The 13027-nt window shown below is 44.2% G+C and overlaps 1 pseudogene; it reads right to left on the reverse strand.

Annotated features, from left to right (window-relative positions):
- Nucleotides 1-13027, reverse strand: part of LOC127000187 (MAM and LDL-receptor class A domain-containing protein 2-like) — a 156334-nt pseudogene that overhangs the window by 59324 nt on the left and 83983 nt on the right.

Genomic DNA, 13027 nt, shown 5'->3' on the forward strand with positions numbered 1-13027 from the left:
GATAACAACCCATTTTCTCCACGACACACGGACAGTGTAACATCTGCTTTCTTTTCTATCTTTTTTTTACATCAAAGGAAGCAGTTCAAGGGCAAATAAAAGAAATCAAATTGGAAGAATAAAGCCTGCTAATCACTGTCTCGATAATCTCCTCTTGAAAGAGTTCAAGTCGTAGGCAGGAGAAAATACAGATGAAGGAAGACTGTTCCAGAGTTTATCAGTGTAAGGGATGAAAGAGTGGAGATGCTGGTTAACTCTTCCATAAGGGTTCCTAGTTCCCTTCACCAGGTTTCCCCAGGCACCCATTTATTGGCCAGTCTGCAAGGGAGGATGAACAGCTGGGTGAGCTGCACACTGGTTGCCTGGACCGGGATTTGAACCCGGCGTGGATTCAGAGTCAGTCACACTAACTGCTGCACCGCGGAGGGAAAAGTTCAATTAATATTCCAATTCATCAATAGTTTAGATTTGTGTGCACCAGATACAACTGGTAACTTATTTGTTCCAAACCAGCTCTCTCAATGAGGCGCACACTGTTCTGGAGGGAGCTTTGTCTACAACTGCAGCCGTCACTGCCGCCTCGCCCTCGCCACTTCACGCACAAGACAATACTCTGGAGGTGTACAAATTTATATTTCTACGGCCTTGTGGTGCCCCAGCTCTCTTGTGGTGCCCCAGCTTCCTTGTGGTGCCCCAGCTCCCTTGTGGTGCCCCAGCTCTCTTGTGGTGCCCCAGCTCCCTTGTGGTGCCCCAGCTCCCTTGTGGTGCCCCAGCTCCCTTGTGGTGCCCCAGCTCCCTTGTGGTGCCCCAGCTCTCTTGTGGTGCCCCAGCTCCCTTGTGGTGCCCCAGCTCCCTTGTGGTGCCCCAGCTCCCTTGTGGTGCCCCAGCTCCCTTGTGGTGCCTTAACCCCTTCACTCCGGTGACGCCGACATCCGACGGGCGTAAGACGCCGTCACTGTTAGTCCTCTTCTAAATCTCTTAATCCTCTTCCATTTCCTCTTAATCCTCTTCTAAACCTCTTAAGAGGAAATGGAAGAGGATTAAGAGGAATTTAGAGGAGGATTGAGAGGTTTAGAAGAGGATTAATCCTCTTCCATTTCCTCTTGACCCTTTCCATACTGTGTCATGCAAGGATGAAGCAGAGTTGCTGCTCAACTCTGAAACAACCTTGCTAAGCTAAGCACAAGTTTTTTTTTTATATATATTTGGATATTTTGTATTTTTGGCTATTTTAGACAAGGTCTCCACCCAATGAGTCTAATTTATGGAGGGGTTCCTGTTTATGCACAGAGAGATGTTTGATGTGTCTATGCCAAGGAAGCAAGGCAAGTATAGAGATAGGGTACCAGGAATATGCTTGAACTCACTTGTTCATAGGGAATGCATTCAACTATTTCATTTCCTTCAGCACAGGCAAACTGTCCACTCTGGCAAGGGCTTTCCGTGGTGGTCACTGGCGGTGGTGAGGGAGTGACGGGTATCGGGTTACACGAGGGTGTCATGGAGAAGTCATCCAGCGCCGCTGAGCCTTGGGCTGGTACTGTGACCACCATGTAGATCTGACAAGAGTAGAAAAAGTCATGTCAAACTAGTATTGAAAAAAAAGTTTCACTATAATTTGGTAGTGATCACAGCTTGAGTAGCATTAAACAAGAGAAGCAATCACCATGAAGGAAAGGCACCAGCAAACAGTGGTAGTAACCAGAGTGAGAACATGCGAGATCTCTTGAAGAGGAGGAGAGATATCAAAGTGTGAACAATAAGATCAGTAGATGGGGACTTCTCTGTGGACACAACCTTCCACGGCAGTCCTGTATAGCTAGCATGCTTCAAAACTTTACAGATGTATGAGTTACTCAAGTTATTCTAATGAGGTGGTGATGCTATATCTTCACTTACATAAAATGGTGTTTGATGAGACACAGATGCTGAGAAATAAGTCCAATGAAATACTGGATCTTCTCCCCCAGCTCTGCTGGTGCGGGCGAAGGCATCACCGGTCTGCAGGTCCCTGGCATAGATCTCGATGTTCACTCCTGGCCCAGACAGTGCCAGGTAGAGGCGGAGCTGCCCACAAACAAAGCAGGATAGAAAACTTTTACTTCCTGACAATTATGAAAGCAAATACATTCCATGCATCACATATTTCTCACACACACACACACACACACACACACATGCCATGCATTTCATACAAAAATCAAACAAAAACACAAAGCATAATGCGAGGGTGTCCTTTTTACTTTTATTTATTTTTCTATGTATGGAAACAATGAGTTTTAAACATACATGCAGTACTTTGCTTATTGATATCATCGGATAAATTCAAACTGGAAACACCAGCTGAAGCAAAATGTAGAAACAAAGTAACGTAGTGACCTAATACGTGACAAGTGTACGATGCGTTACCTGGCAGTCAGTGGAGGCATCAAAAGCAGGACTGGTAATGAAGGACGTGCTGTTCTGAGAGGCAACCAGCATGTGCCCATCGCCTGTGTTGACGGTGTGGTCCCTGCAGAGTCAGTGTCTAGAGTTTAGTGACTTTACACAGCATTGCCAGACTCTGATGTGTTTCTAGAGGTAAACAAGACATGGCTTTCTCATCAGTTACAAAATATCATCTCCAATAAGGACAGCATTGAAGGAAAGACAAGAGTATCACACTGCTCCTTGGGCCCATAAAAAGAAGTTCAAGACCCACTATTATCTGCATCATAATTCTTTAAAAATAGTATCAATAATTACAATAAAAAATAAATAAAACTACTACATCTACTACTACTACTACTACTACTACTACTACTACTAAGGATATGAATACTTATACAGTACTGCTCTATCAGCACTAACAACCACCACCACCACCACTACTACTACTACTACTACTACTACTACTACTACTACTATTATTACTAAGGATATGACTACTAATACCAGTACCACTCAATCACCACTAACTGCCATCACTACCACTCCATCAAGCCCCCAGCCACACTTCCAGCTCCTAGTACTGCTGCTGCTAGTATTACATTGGCAACACAAGACCTGTAAGGGGGCGAGGGGCTGGACCGCGCCTCAGTCCACTGGAGGCCACCGGAGACTCCCCAGCCACAGTAGTTTCCGTCCTCAAAGCTGCAGCGTAAGTTGTAGTCCTCTGAAGGGATGATGGAAACAGTGAAACATTAATGCCTTGACTGCGGATTTCCTACCAGAAGACCTCACCAAGTTACAGGAATGGAGCAAAATGTGGCTGCTACAATTCAGTGAAGTAAAATGTAAAGTCCTGCACCTTGGGAGGGGAAATCCAGCACACCAATACCACATGGGAAACACTCCACTCTCTCCCAGTCCCACAGAGGCAGAGAAAGTCCTGGGACTATATGAGGCATCTAGAGCTTGAGGGGTGAACACGCCAACATGGTGTATTTTGAGTTTTCGCCTGTTTCCGCTAGATGGAAGCACTGTGCAACCCTCTGTGAATATGAAAATGGGAAATTGGTCTCTATGGCCCAGTAGAAGGGTGGTGAGAGTAGCGTGTTCTGCCTGTCTGCAGAGTGTATGCAGTGCTGTATCAGGGCTCAAGGGCAAAGAGCACTAGTAAAACACTCATAAAACACCTAAATATGGAAATTTTGTTTTGAAATTTAACTGGCTGTTAGTTACATCATGTTCTTTTAATTTTCCGAGTTTGGATTAAATCAGACAATAAACAAGCATTAATAAAAAAACACTTTTTTTTTTTATAATTAACACAATTCCACACAAGCACTGATTCCACTGAATTTGTCTAACTGAAAACTTTTTATTGATGTATGATGATATGGTGATGTGCGTTTTTCATTATTTTTACTACGCATGACTTTGAAGGCCTGTAGCTCAAAACTAGGTATGTGGCTTGTTCGCCCCTTGAGCACTAGATGCCTCATATGTTACCGGGGTACCAGCAAAAGCCAAATCCGTGCCAAACGCAGCGGACGGGTTAAACTACTGAGCCTCAAGTTCTCCTTTTGACTGTATGATTGAGTGTCATCTTTTTCAGCAGCTCCTTGATGGCAGGAGTCTATTGTGACCCTTCAAGAGAGGGCAAAGTGGGTTCCTGGATTCCAACTTTTGCTTTTCTAAGGAGTTGGGGTGAAAACTCCTTTATGACACGGAGGCAAAACTCTTTGAACGCAAGACTCTCGTTGCTACCTACCACACAGAGCTTCATCTGAGTAGTCTCCACAGTCGTCTGTGAAGTCACACTTGGCTGCCTCCGGGTAACACGCTCCATTCTCACACTGAAGGTAGGAGTCTGGCAGCTCTGTGCAGTTCTGTGGCGGGCCACACTCACTGAGCCTCACTTCATCCACATGTATTGTCTCATTCTCCGCACCAGAGGTTGTTGCCTCAATGATAAAACTGAACGGTGAAGAGATTCGTCCAAGGGGCAGCGTGAGGCTTTGCCATTTTGCTGAGGAGGTCTGGCTGGTGAAGAGCAGCGTGAGGTCAGACCCCCCGTGGTCATAGTACACGTCAAGTCTAGGATCTGGAAAACAAAACATTTTAACCTCTTGATTGAGGATTTCCTACAGTCAGACCTCACCAAGCTACAGGAAGGGAACAAAAAGTGGCTCCTACAATTCAATGAAGATAAATGTAAAGTCCTGCACCTTGGGAGGGGATATCCAGCACACCAAAACCACATGGGAAACACTCCACCATCCACCACAGAGGCAGAGAAAGACCTGGGAGTATATGTTACCAGGCTACCAGTGAAGGCCAAATCTGTGCCAATTGCAGTGGACGACGGGTTAATGGGAACAGGTTCATTTGAGGACACATGACAAGCTGCGCATGGGCTCTGTGGTCTCCTTGACTCTGTGCTGGGTAAGGACCCATTATCCTGGACACAGGGCAGGTGCATCCAGGTTACCACAGCCCACCCTTCCCTGGTTTCCCCAGGTACCTATTTATCATCCACCCTGAAGGGGAGGATGAACAGTTGGGTGTGTCAGGCACCAACTCCTCTGGGGCAGGATCAAGGACAGGTCCGTGGATGTGCAGCTGGGCATGCTAACCACCACACCATGGACAGCTTCAGCATAATTCCCAGCTGTTTCCCAGTACAATCAGCTGTATTGCACAGAATGTTTACCAGCTCCAGAGGCCTGCAGGAGGTAGCCCATGAACAGCATGCAGGAGTGGGAGGTTGGCTGTTGCTGATGGCGCGTGATGATGCGCGGCTTGTTGACGACCAGCCCATCTTTGGTCTCCACCCTCAGGTAAGTCTCATGTGGCATGGCCTCTGGATCAGGGTCTGGAAAAAGGATGAAAAAAATATCAAACATGGTTTCCTAAAGATTTTGTTACAGGTGTAGTGCTGATCATCCTGAGCAGCAGCCACACCACAGGGCAGCACACACAGTCCAACACCGGAGAAAAGGGGAAGAAAAATAATTCCAGGATGAAGATAATAAACTTTAAATAAATGTGAACAATTATATTTGGGTTAAAAGCTAACACATCAGAAATATGTGAGCAGGACACTGAAAATTGACAAACCATAATGTCTCCTCCACCAGTAACGGCTGTTGTCCTCCGCTGTCTCCACCTGCTGCCAACCACACATGTCTGCATAGAAGAAGCAGGTGGCACACACATCCTCATCCTCGCCTCCATAGCACTGGGGGATGTAGTCACACACCTGCCACAGAGAGAGTTGCAGGGCTGGTAACAAGGAAAGTGGGGCTTGCCAAATCTATCTCCATATCTCCGACGCCTTGCCCCCTCGCAGGAACTTCCCTCCAGGGGGTGGCCACGGCAGAAGTGTCTCCATCTCTCCCTGTTTTGGCACTCCTTCTCAGCACATTCAATCCTGCTACTTCCAACTCTCTCTCCCCAATACTCACTCACCCTACTGATCCATTTCACAGGTGGTCTTCCCCTCCCTCAATCCTTCCCTCATACTCTCTTCACGAATTCGTTCTCCCCCATTCTCATCACGCGTCCAAACCAGCCAAATCTTTAATATCAATTTTTATAGACCTTTTTATGGCACCTTTGATTCATATGCAACACAACTAAGCAAAAATCAAACATGAATTGAGTTTCCTCCTGACCATATCATGCATAGAAATGATGAGATGAACAGCCAGTGTGACAGAGTGCCAACACAGAAATGATACAAGACAGGGCAGACAGAGGAGCCGGGTACAAAGAGAAATTATAGCGTCTGCCAGTGCCTGATGGAGCACACCGGCCAACACCGGGCAGAGAGTGTTGGGCAAGGCCTCTGCTCTGAGGTGAACCAGCCATGAGTGAAGGTGATGATGATGACCACTATCACCTTCCATTCATTGTTTTTCTATCAGGCATGATATAAGGGGCCTTTTCATGGTACGTGGGTGAATAGCACCTCCTTGAGCAGGCCGGGGGACAGAGAGTGGGTTAAGGTCACCTTCTGCTGGGGTATCTTTTGGCCGGAGTTACAGAGGAAGTAGGTGTTGCTGCTGTTGGCGGTGCAGGGCCACGCAGAGAGGTCAAGGTCATCCACGGCCACCACGTTGCTGCTGCCCTCCACGCCCTGCACGTCCAGGCTCAGCCAGTGTTGTGGGGACACTCTGAGGTTAATCTGCACAGGAAAAAGAATCTTTATTACACTTTTCTGAGTGCATTCTTTTCTGCTTCTGGTGCAGATGTTCTTGAAGGAAAAAAGGGAAGTTTCACATCATGTATATAAACTTCTGTGTGTGTGTAAAGGCATACAGAAAGGAAATTTTTTCATTGTCAAGTTTCTATCACTAAAAGGAAATTCACAAATAAATATTTTCTAAACAGAAACAGTGTTGAACTGACTTGTTCTTGGTACCACTGAAGACCAAGGGAGCCGTCCAGCTCCTTGAGGACCATGGTGGCCTCTGGCTCATGGGACTTCACCTGCAGGCTCCCCACCTGGCAAAGGCCAAAGGAGCTTCAGTATGCACCTCACAGTGACGCCATCCCTCAGGATCACAGAGGAAGTTTCTCATCAAACACCCAGCCCGGCACGGGCCTGACAACCTAGCTTACCTTTTCTCCGTACATGTGGACCCAGAAGGAGAAGCAGGAGTCTTCCTCGGTGGCAAACACTTCAGAGAGCATTGTTGCCGATGCTGCGTCGCTGCTTTGGTCATAGAAGTACAGGTAGTGGCCGTAAGGAGTGCCTGTTGTGTGGTCGTATGGCGGGGCATGGCCATAGACGGGGGCCAGGGCTGGGTCATCAGTCACACGGCCTGCAGGACCAAAGGGATTCTTAAGACTTTCTGGATATTCCCTTTCACAGTTGTCTCAAGTGAATTAATTTTCTTCTGTGGTTTGTCTTCCCTTGAGATGTGACCTGTTAGCTGAGCACCTCTGTTGGCAGCATTACCTCACCTGACCAGGGCATCACACAGCTCAGGGGGTGGGAGGAGGAGGAGGAGGAGGAGGAGGAGGAGGAGGCTGCAGCTTTGGGAGAGGAAAGCTGAGGAGGGCAATGTGGAAGAAATCATTCATGGCTATTGTATGAAGAATTTCTCTTGCTTGACCTGTTTCAGCCTCGTGACCCCTTCCCAAACACGACCGAGGCGAGGTTAGTGTATGTGTGTTTTTCCAAACCACTTGACATCATTCAACATAACCTGCTTAGGGAGGTTAAATAATGACATTGCTTCCACTGTTTGGTTTCTGGTTCACGTTTGGCCTTGTGGCGTCACGCGAGGGGCGGCCCGCGGGAAGGCACCTATTGGCTACCCTGGCATTAGCAGAGTATTACAAGGCTTAGTGCCGGGGCCCATTCTCTCATAATATGTATAACTAATAAGAAATCAGACATACATTTCTCTCTCTTTCTCTCTCTCTCTCCTAGTCCCTGCACCAACCGTTTGTCCACTTGGCTGTCTTCATGTTCTCCCAGAGGCAAGAGTTGGCCTCAAAATCACAGGTCACCGGGGAGGGACAGGCGCTGGGGCTCACCATCACATCATCTATGGCCACAATCCCGCTGGTGGGCCGCACAGTTGTCCGGAACTCCACCTGCCACACACCCACAGCAAGCACTGACAACCTGTGTGAAGGGAAAGGCAAAGTTGGGGATTTTTTTTCTGGCGGGAATTTTTTGGGGCAGGCTTTTTTTCCTACATTTTTTGTTTAGTGGTCTTTTTTTCCTACATTTTTTGTTTAGTGGTCTTTTTTTCCTACATTTTTTGTTTAAGTGGTCTTTTTTTCCTACATTTTTTGTTTAAGTGGTCTTTTTTTCCTACATTTTTTGTTTAGTGGGCTTTTTTTCCTACATTTTTTGTTTAGTGGGCTTTTTTTCCTACATTTTTTGTTTAGCGGTCTTTTTTTCCTACATTTTTTGTTTAGTGGGCTTTTTTTCCTACATTTTTTGTTTAGTGGGCTTTTTTTCCTACATTTTTTGTTTAGCGGTCTTTTTTTCCTACATTTTTTGTTTAAGTGGTCTTTTTTTCCTACATTTTTTGTTTAGTGGTCTTTTTTTCCTACATTTTTTGTTTAAGTGGTCTTTTTTCCTACATTTTTGTTTAGCGGTCTTTTTTTCCTACATTTTTGTTTAAGTGGTCTTTTTTCCTACATTTTTGTTTATGGTCTTTTTCCTACATTTTTGTTTAGTGGTCTTTTTTCCTACATTTTTGTTTAAGTGGTCTTTTTTCCTACATTTTTGTTTAAGTGGTCTTTTTCCTACATTTTTTGTTTAAGTGGGCTTTTTTTCCTACATTTTTTGTTTAGCGGTCTTTTTTTACTACATTTTTTGTTTAAGTGGTCTTTTTCCTACATTTTTGTTTAGTGGTCTTTTTTCCTACATTTTTGTTTAGCGTCTTTTTTCCTACATTTTTTGTTTATGGTCTTTTTTCCTACATTTTTGTTTAAGTGGTCTTTTTTCCTACATTTTTGTTTAGTGGTCTTTTTCCTACATTTTTGTTTAAGTGGTCTTTTTTCCTACATTTTTGTTTAAGTGGTCTTTTTCCTACATTTTTGTTTAAGTGGTCTTTTTTTCCTACATTTTTTGTTTAAGTGGTCTTTTTTTCCTACATTTTTTGTTTAAGTGGTCTTTTTTTCCTACATTTTTTGTTTAGTGGTCTTTTTTTCCTACATTTTTTGTTTAAGTGGTCTTTTTTTCCTACATTTTTTGTTTAAGTGGTCTTTTTTTCCTACATTTTTTGTTTAGTGGTCTTTTTTTCCTACATTTTTTGTTTAGCGGTCTTTTTTTCCTACATTTTTTGTTTAAGTGGGCATTTTTTCCTACATTTTTTGTTTAAGTGGGCATTTTTTCCTACATTTTTTGTTTAAGTGGGCATTTTTTCCTACATTTTTTGTTTAAGTGGTCTTTTTTTCCTACATTTTTTGTTTAAGTGGGCATTTTTTCCTACATTTTTTGTTTAGTGGTCTTTTTTTCCTACATTTTTTGTTTAAGTGGGCATTTTTTCCTACATTTTTTGTTTAAGTGGGCATTTTTTCCTACATTTTTTTTAAGTGGGCATTTTTTCCAACATTTTTTGTTTAAGTGGGCATTTTTTCCTACATTTTTTGTTTAAGTGGGCATTTTTTCCTACATTTTTTGTTTAAGTGGGCATTTTTTCCTACATTTTTTGTTTAAGTGGGCATTTTTTCTAACATTTTTTGTTTAGTGGTCTTTTTTTCCTACATTTTTTGTTTAGTGGTCTTTTTTTCCTACATTTTTTGTTTAAGTGGGCATTTTTTCCTACATTTTTTGTTTAAGTGGGCATTTTTTCCTACATTTTTTGTTTAAGTGGGCATTTTTTCCTACATTTTTTGTTTAAGTGGGCATTTTTTCCTACATTTTTTGTTTAAGTGGGCATTTTTTCCAACATTTTTTGTTTAAGTGGGCATTTTTTCCAACATTTTTTGTTTAAGTGGGCATTTTTTCCAACATTTTTTGTTTAAGTGGGCTTTTTTTCCTACATTTTTTGTTTAGTGGTCTTTTTTTCCTAATTTTTTGTTTAGCGGTCTTTTTTTCCTACATTTTTTGTTTAGCGGTCTTTTTTTCCTACATTTTTTGTTTAAGTGGGCTTTTTTTTTGGCAGGCTTTTTTCCTATATTTTGTTTTGTTTTGTTGCCCTTGAGCTGCTTCTACAAAACCCGCTACAGCTGTGCGTGGCCTCTCACCCCCGTCACCTCGGCCCTGAAGTCTGTGGGGCTGGTAACCATCACCTGGGACACAGACTACAGACTCTGTAGGAGTAGAGGGCCTCTGCACTGTTCATTTGTATAAGCATAAGGAAGACTTGCTTGCATGTAAGGTATGACTTGAGGTTCAAAGTTATGGTATGATGTGTACCAGTACAGTAAAGATACGTTGTAAATGAACAGTGCTACAGTAGCATATATATATATATCCTCAGGCACAAGGTATAGTGAACCATCAACCCTTTAACGCACCAAAAGTTTAATAAGTTTCTCTTTCCACTGCGACATCTGTCTGGGGCTCCCAAGGGGGCCTTGTGGAATGGCCTCACCATACGGCGAAAAATTTGATCATGTTATCGATTTCATTCACCCACGAGTTTTCTTTTTCCTGGCATTATTATATATCGTTGGTTTTGGAAGAGATTATTCTGCCTTATGAAAGAAAAAACATCAACAAATGCAAATAAATAGTGAAGTTTACCGACCATGAAAAAAAATAAAATTTAAAGGGACGACAGCCACGCTCTCAGGCTGCCTGCTGAGAGGCAACTAAACCACGGACAATTATCACTTCAAATCCAACGTCACGAGAGAGTTGACAATTAGTTTATTTCATAGGTCTAGCTTGGATCTTTGACGCAAAAAATTTGACGTGATTCTGAAAGATACTTTATTTTTGCAGAGAACTTGCAGAGAACACGTTCCAGCAGGGGAGGATATCTGCAGTGGGTACAGGTTAGCACCAGCAAGGTGGAGTGATGGGCCTGAGGAGGGCATGAGGGGGAGAGGGGGGAAGGGGTGTGGAGGCTGCAAAAAGGGAGTGTGTGGGCAGGAAGGGCTGATGCTCCCTGCCACTGCCACGCCCTGATGGGGAGCTCCAAAGCAGTTGATAAAAATATGGACAAAAAATTACCTTGCACCAATCCATGACTGGAATGGAGCTGAGTAAGTGTCCAGCAAGGTTGGCTCTGGACTTTCCTTGTCCAGGAGCCAGACCTCAATCTCCCCAGCAGGGAGTGAGGTGAAGTAGCTGAAGGCAACACACGCTTCCTGCACTCCAACCATGTCAGGGGAGACCAGCCCGGCCACTGCCCAGTTGACATGCGGTACAGGATCCATGTACATGTAGTGGCCTGGAAACAATGAAGCCCATTAAGTTTTGCTGTGTGGGGAAGCAGGCAGATGTTTGACAAGATGCATTTTCACACTATTATTTACAGGTCTTCCTAAATATATACAAATGTACTGCAACCAATTTTCTCTTCTGCTGGACAGAGGAACATGTGATCATTCTGGACCTTGCCCAGAGCAAGAAGACAGGCTGCAGAGAGCATCATGTGCAGGGCATGAGGCAGTCACACCAGCTGGCCCTCGCTGCCCCCCCCACTCCATGCCTTGTAGTCATGGGGTGCGGCATATCTAGTGACAGCCCCTTCATTGCCTGGCCCTCACCACATGGTACAAAAGAAAACAAACCTTGACATGACCATTCTCTCACCAAAAATATCCCCGGTAGTGTGATCGTTGAGGAGGCCAGAGCCGTCCCTGGCCGAGCCGTGTGTCCAGTCCAGCGTGTCGTCCTCGCGCTGGCTGAACCCACACAGGTCTGGCGCTTCAAAGTCACACATTTCTGAAAATGTATTACAGCCGACACTCATTACGCACGCACACACACACACACACACAGAAGTGGCAGGTGGCAGTAGTGATGAGCAACAGTTTCCGTAGAGTTTTCACAAAAGAAGACAAATTTGTACAACCACCGGGCCAGGAAAGAGGAAGGATTATGCAGGAGATACAGTTAATGGTGCAGGAGGTCAAGGTAAGCTTGAACGAGCTGGATGTAAGAAGGGCGACAGGGCCAGATGGAGTATCAGGGTGGATTTTGAAAGAATGTAGTGAGCAGCTTGCAGAGAAACTGCACTCCATAATGAGCGTCTCCCTGAGTGAAGGAAAGGTACCACAAGATTGGAAGAGAGCATACATAGTACCAATTTTTAAGAGAGGAAAGAAAGAGGACCCATTAAATTACAGACTGGTATCACTCACTAGTGTGGTTGCAAAGATATGCGAGAGGCTGGTTAAAAACGGGTGGTCGGATTTCTTAGAAAGTGAGAAAATTATTTTGGATTGCCAGTTTTGATTCAGGAGAGGGAGATCTTGTGTCACCAACTTGTTATGTTATTGCTCAAGGGTGACAGATTTAATACAAGAGAGAGAAGGCTGGGGGGATGGACTGTACCTGGATTTGAAAAAGGCATTCGACAAAGTACCGCACAGAAGACTAATTTGGAAAATTAAAAATTGGGGTGGAGTGGGTGATGGACTGATTAAATGGCTGGAGGACTTCCTAACTAACAGGGAAATGAGGACGATAATCAGGAACAAGGTTTCCAATTGGTGCCCTGTGATGAATGGGGTCCCACAAGGTTTGGGGTTGGCGCCACTAATGTTTGCTGTTTATATAAATGATATGGTGGACGGAGTGACCAGCTATGTGAGTATGTTTGCAGATGATGCAAAGCTATTGAGATGAGTCAATGATGTGTAGGACTGTGGGGCATTGCAGAGGGACCTGGATAATATATGGGAGTGGAGAGGTACATGGCAGATGGAGTTCAACCTTGGGAAATGTAAAAAAATAGAGTTTGGTAGGAGTGGAAGATGTGAATATGAATATAAGATGGTAAGTGAGATAATGTGCAAAGGAGTGGAAGAAAAAGATTTGGGAGTGACTGTCTCAGAGAACATGTCACCGGGCAAACACATCAATAGGATAACGGGACAAACTATGAATTTGCTGAGGAACATAAGGACGGCATTTGTGTATTTGGACGAGGAGATGATGAAGAAAATAATAGTT

This window comes from Eriocheir sinensis, chromosome 18 (assembly GCF_024679095.1).
Source record: "Eriocheir sinensis breed Jianghai 21 chromosome 18, ASM2467909v1, whole genome shotgun sequence".
Lineage (NCBI taxonomy): Eukaryota > Metazoa > Arthropoda > Malacostraca > Decapoda > Varunidae > Eriocheir > Eriocheir sinensis.